Source organism: Phyllostomus discolor, chromosome 3, assembly GCF_004126475.2.
Source record: "Phyllostomus discolor isolate MPI-MPIP mPhyDis1 chromosome 3, mPhyDis1.pri.v3, whole genome shotgun sequence".
Lineage (NCBI taxonomy): Eukaryota > Metazoa > Chordata > Mammalia > Chiroptera > Phyllostomidae > Phyllostomus > Phyllostomus discolor.
Genome location: NC_040905.2, coordinates 84,853,748 through 84,860,398, shown reverse-complemented (window position 1 = coordinate 84,860,398; position 6,651 = coordinate 84,853,748). Strand labels below are relative to the sequence as shown.

Sequence of the window (6,651 nt, the reverse complement as noted above, 5' to 3'; positions counted from 1 at the left end):
GGCTCTGTTTGCCTTCACGTTTATCTAAAGGTTAGTTTCAGGTCAAGCTCAAGAAACCTGACAAATGGTGGTGAATAAACCTAAAAATAAATTAAGTGCAAGTGGGAAACTTAAGCATTCCTTGTTCTCATGCCAAAAGAAAACTCAACCCAATTTACATTCTTTTAATATCTGAAACAAGCAGCTGTTCTCTTATGTGCGGTGTACTAGGGAATTATTATGCTCCCCTTCAGCTCATATGCATATGCATGTGGTCGCTTATACATAAGGCACACACATGTACACACATCTGCACAGTCCCTATTTGTTATCATGTCTTCAAGGACTAGTCACACAGCAAGAAAAGCCTTTATTTGATAGAGTGCTGTGGTGCCACCCAATGTCCCGCCAGGCCAGGAACCCTAGGACTTCAAGCAAGAAGTTCCGTTACTGTAAGCAAAAGGAAAGCAGACCGAGAAGAACAGGTCCTTAGAGAGGGAACTGCTTGTACAGGCATTATTTCCCTGAGGACAAAGGCCATGCAGTTAACCTGAAGGATGCTTGGTGCAGAAGCTCAAGACTGCAGGACAAGGATGGGCAAGAAGCAGCTCACATCTTCCATGAACACTTAGCCTGGAAATTCATTTCTTTGTTTGCTTTGGTTTTTAAATAAATTTGTATTTCCAGCCAACCATTCTTACTCACCTGTATCTTGCCCTCCTTCTCAGCAATCCCAATCTCAGGAAGCATTCAGGTGATAAGACAAATGAGAAAAACGATGTAGAGAATAATGCCATATTAATGAATGCTTTCTCTGGGCAGGGCTGATGAATTTATGTGAGTGAATCAATGGAGGCCTGGCAATGAGCGAGCCTCTCCCTCTGCAGAGCCTTGGGGTGCCGAGAGGACCAAGGTGCCCACCTCTGCAAGGCTCTAGGGCAGCACTCCCTTCCTGGGCTGGGTAAAGGCTGTTGCTGAGAAAAACAACAAAAGTCCACTTCCCTGCTTCAGAAAACTGTAACCAACATTGAAATTTATCTTACTACTGTTGTTTTTTTCTAAAGATAAACTTGCTCTATTATATAAATTTTCCTTCTCTTACTTTCCCCCACTCCTCACCCCACCTTTGTTATTCTGCTCACAGGATTGGGATAGAAATCTCGCTAAGGGAATAAGATGATCCTGGAGGATAAAGACATTGATCTCATCCAGATTGCACTGTGGGTCTATAGATTCCAGCTGCCTCTGTTAGAGAGTTACAGAACAAGCCCAGGATTTTTTCTACAGACCAAGTTAAGTAAAATCCGCCACTGTCAAGCTCCCAAATGCAAAGAGGAAGGGTGCTGGATGCATGTGTTTCAGTGACAGGTTTGACAAAGCTGCCACATGACACCTGGACAATTGGGGTAAGCAGGAGATTTCTGAGAGAATGACTTAGAGAATAAGACGTCTATGGCACTGTTGGTAGCTGTATTTGCTCTACCCTGGTCTTCTCCATTCTTCTCTGTCCTGCACACGCTGATGGGGTCCTGCTGTAAGCCCATGTGTCTGTCTTCCTAACAGCTTCCCTTCACTTGCCAACAGTACAGCCAGAGGGCTGGGATTCCCTCCCCACCTCCCCAGCAGCACCTGGCCAATGGCACATGGGAGTTGGAGGGCAAAAACCCCAGGGGGGTTAACGAGATGTGTTTTACACAGGCTCCTGGCAGTCCCCAATGGGATCACATACCCCTGCCCAGGAAGGTAACTTGCTCACCAGTGCCTCTTTGAATGACTTCTTTGTCTGCCTATCTAATTTCCCCTCCCCCTTTTCCAGTGCTTCCTGGATCCCCTCACAAATAAAATTCTTGTGTTCAAACCCCTGTCTGGGGTCAGTATGTGCAACATGAGGATATTTGTGAAAAGGCAAGGTGAGACTGGGAATTATGTAACTCATTTCATGAAAAAGGCCCCTACAGGGGAGGTGGAAATGGCACAGAAGATGTTGTCCAGAAACACCAGAGTAGATGCGTGCGGGTTATAGGATGTTAACTTCCAGAGCCAAATGTACTAGTAAAACATGTAATGTGTGTGGTGTGTGCATATGCAAGTGGTGGTGGTGGTGGGAGGGATTGTAGGGAGAGACTCAGTAAGGATTTCCAGTCTTCCATTATTAGGATTATGACTGAGAAGACAAAGCATTGCTTTGAGATTTGTCTGTGTGTTTGAAAAGGCAGTTGAATGTTATTAATGTATTCCAGGAAGTACTGAACACTAACTTGAAGCTTTTATCAGCTTTCTTTGCTCTAATTTCTAAAGCAAAAATGCCTTCCCTCCAAATACTCTATTAAAAGAACATATGAAATTAATGAAACATATCATTACTTTTACAAAGGCCAAATTGTAGATTTGTCACAGTACAGAGACAGAAACTCATTAAGCCATTGTGCTTCTGTTTCACATTTTATAGTGTATGAAAAGAAAAAGAATTTTCCAAACGGACCAAACCTTTTTTTTCTATGGTCTCTCTGAGACTTCTTTTATACTTCAAGCTGCAAATTATCTGACTTATCTCTCTATACTTGTTTTATGGTGAAACAGAAATTAAGAATAGTTGTGGCTAAAAACAAGAATCCCAATTTGGGCATTTTTGGATTTCATGGTTTATTTGAGAAATAGGATAGAGTTGACAGGTCTTGCATCCTTTAAAAGCAGATACGAACAGCAGCATTCTTCTCTATCAACCCGCCGGAGCCTTTCCCTCCTCTTTCAGGGAAACTGAATTATTTATCCCATTTTGTTTGGGCATTTTAGCAAGCGTCAGCACAGTTGCAGTGTGAGGCCAAGCTGATGGTTCAGTTACCCTCTGCGTTATATTGAACAATGCTGCAGTTTTTCAGTGGATGCTATGAAGACAGGAAAGAATGATATGAGGAATCAAGTGTGAATCAAGCTAAAATCAGTCAGTTCTTCTTCCACTTCCAGACTCCATCCCTGCACCTAACTGCAATTGAACTCTTTGAAAGAATGTGGAAATCTTCTCACCCCTGTCCAAATGAATGCTGCTTGGTTGCCTTTTATTTTCAAAGTTAGTCTGAATTTTTAAAAGTATTGCACAGGGAATACTTTTGACATGCATTATTTTGAAAAATCCATGAGTTTTTTTTTTCACTAAAAAACCCCACAATTTTCCATGAGGCACTTGATGGAAATTATATGTTTATGACTTAATCATGGAACTCTGTCCTTCAGGCCTTTTTCTAAAAGGTCAGAAAGGAAATGACCAGTTGAGGGAGAGGAATATATTTTCTTTAGTTCTTTCCCACGTTATCTGATGGCATTCACTCACTGTTTGTATGAGTCATGGGGGAGAGAGAGAGGTTTTTAAGTAATTAGCTCATATGGCTATAGGGGCTGGCAAGTCCAAAATCTGTAGGGCAGGTTGGAAATGCAGGCAGGATTTCAACATTATAGTTTTGAGACAAAATTCCTTTTTCTGTAGCTTTGTGTAGTGGCAGTATCATAGCCAATGAGGCTTATTCAAGGCATGATTATTGCTAATTAAAGATTCCTTTTGTTCCAAGAAACCTCAGTTTTTGCTCAAAAGGCCTTCAGCTGATTGGATGAGGCCCATGCATACACATTATGGAAGATAATATGGAAGATAATCTGCTTTACTATTTACAGCTATTGTAAATGTTAATCACATCTACCAAATACCTTCACATCAACATCTAGATTAGTGTCTAACCAAGTATCTGGGCACTACAGCCAGGCCAAGCTGACACGATAAATTAGCCATACCCCTTAAATGGAAACCAATGCCTTCATGGTTCATGTTGTATTGAAGAGTGTGGTATTTTGAGTGAAAGAGATTTGGATTAAGAATCCAGGTCTTCTCCTTCCTGTATGTCCTTGAGCAAATATAACATTGTCTGAGTCTTAGTTTTCTTATTTATAAAATTATGCATATCAATTAAGATTCTTTCTATTGCAAGATATAGAAAACCCAGTCCAGTCAAACTGAAGAAAATGAAGGAAGAGTGGATTGGTTCAAGTGACTGAAATTTAATGTGTTGAAATAAGTTTAGGATTCAATTTCATCCAGTGCCCAAATGATGTCGTGGAGACTCAGTTAATTCTGTTTCTCTTGCTTACATCTCAGCCCTTTTTGCTTTGTGTTGGCTCCATTCTCATAATACTTCCCCAACTCCCCAACCCACCCCAGAGTGGCAGGCCATTTCTAGTTGCTTCAGTAGCCTTTCAGATTAAAGATCATTAAAGAGTACTGTTCCCCTCTCCCAAGACATGTCCATCCCCAACTCACTTTCTGCATCCAGGCATGGAGTGTTTAGCATAGCTGGATTTGGTCACATGCTCTGCTTCCTCGAGCTGAAGATAGCACTCCATCCAAACAGATGGACTGAGCATAGGGAGTGGATGGGTCCCCAGTCAAAATTTGGAGCTTCTTCTTCCCAAAAGGGGAAATAGATGTGAAGGAGGCACCAAAAAAAGTCCATGATAATTTTAGCACTTGACTCACAGCAAGGTTATTTGAATTCAGTGTGTATTTTTAAGGTTCATGGAACATAGAAGGAATTCAGTGAATGGCTGTTGCTGTTTTTGGAATGCTTCTATTGGTACAAGCTGTAATTGCACATGCTTTATAGCTATGTGAAAACATTGCTTCCATCTCAGCTCTGACTCTTGCAGGTCTTTCCCGTCCTCTCTCACTGTCTGTCTAAGAGGACTACTGGCCTTAGAGTGACTGGCCATTGAAGTTCGGTCTGTCTGCCATCAGATCAGCTCTGACTGGTCTAGATAACACTAGAGCAATATTCTAACCTAATATTCTCGGGCATTGGAGCACACTATATTATGACAGGAATAAAGATACGTATTTTAAGGAAAAAAACTTCACATTTTTTTTTAAATGATGAGCTATTAGGGGTTTTGTCTTAGATAGTCTTATTTAAAGATGGCCACCATCATCTCGGTATATCATTTGTGTGTAATCAACCTGTCCTAAAGAGAATGAATAGAACTGATTGGAAGTGAAATTTTGGCAAATTAAAGTGATAGTAAGGGATAATTTTTGGTTGAAATTGAAATGAAGGGAGTTCAAAGCAGGAGTAAATGAACCATAATGGGAATTCTGAAAGGTTCCATAATCAGCTTATCTTGAGCAAAAAAATTAAAGCAATTAATGGAGCAGATTGGCTCCTGGGGCAAACTTAAACACAACACTCACCACTTTCAGCTCTTTACTTTATTCTTTTAAGTATATGCCTTGGCTTTCCCCCTCCTCCTCCTCTCCAACTTTTGTTTTTCACATTTTCTTTATGTTCCATTTTTGAGAACACTTTGGGGTTTGTCAGTGGCACCTGTGGTTGTGACCTAATGTCAGTTTGCCTCAGGGAAAAATGGTTTGTGTGTGTGTTTTGGTAATGGCAATGGGGTGATATTAGAGATGTTAGAAATAGATATTCTGAAAATAGAAATTATTCTATAGGCAGTATTGTTTTGAACACACTGGAGTGGGAAGAGGTGATAGGTAAGAATATTCCTAAAAATCAACTGTGGCAGTTCAGGTATTGAGCAAAATCTAAGACATTAACTTTGATTGAGACCATGAGAGTTAAGTGTTACTGTTAATGTGAAACAGAGTAGGAGTGTTTTACAACTTCATCTAGAGGAAAAAGAATAAAGAAGTTACTGTTAGAATAATAGGGAATAAGGCGAGGTGGCAAAAGACAGGTAATTCCTGGGAAAGGTTTTATTACAGACACAGAAATTCTTTGCCAATTTTTTTCTGAGTATTCTTTCAAATTATTCTAATTTATATTTCCCCTCAGTTTTTGAGAGTTGAGGATATTTGCATATCAAATATTTTTTCCTGCTGTGTCAACAGCCTAGTTAGAGAGTCCAGGATAACTCCTGTTTCCCTGGGCTGCTGGCGTCAGCCTTGAGGGGGGAGGTTGGGAGGTTGGGAAGAGGGCAGAAGTGCACTGGATACTGACTTGGAAAAACACTTGAGTTTTATGCACAAATATTTATAAGTAGATCAAGTGTCAGTCCTCCTAACATTGGCAGAGCTCCACATACATTGGAACCAAATTAATATCGAGAACAAATCAAATGTGGGGGAAAGGAAAAAAAAACTCTTGAAGGAAAGAACTGTGTAGGTACTAGAAGAGTAGTATTTACTTTTATCTACATCTTGAAACGTAAGCAAACAATGATTAGTTTAAGTAGTGAACTCCCCTGCCAGTGTCAGTCTGCTAGCAAGCACTTCCAATATTCTATTCTTTCTTAGTATCTCAGCAAGATTTGTAGTCCATCAGCATTGTTATAGGGCACCATTATGAACATGGGCCAGTGTGGCCTTGGCACCTTTACCTGGAACAAAGCACAGAGGTTAGTGTGTTGACAGTAATGGAATTTTATCAAGATCTAACTGCCATCCAGATAAAAAGGCAGAGAATTGTTATATTTATATCAACAATGATAATATGTATGGAGTGTTCTTAAGGGCTGTTCTTAATAAATTATTCCAGCCAATATTTATATCAACCATCCAAAGTAAGTATAATGATCTCCACTTCTTCAGATGAAAAGACTGATGCTGCAGGAGATGAAAATGACTTTGGCTGTTAACAGAATCCCATCCCAAGAGCTTCTGACTCTGAAGCT

General features: G+C 40.3%; 1 pseudogene; it reads left to right on the top strand.

Moving 5' to 3' along the window:
- The first annotated feature begins 3,458 nt into the window (after nt 1-3,458).
- On the top strand, nt 3,459-3,589 carry LOC114513681 (annotated as a pseudogene).
- Nucleotides 3,590-6,651: the final 3,062 nt, after the last annotated feature.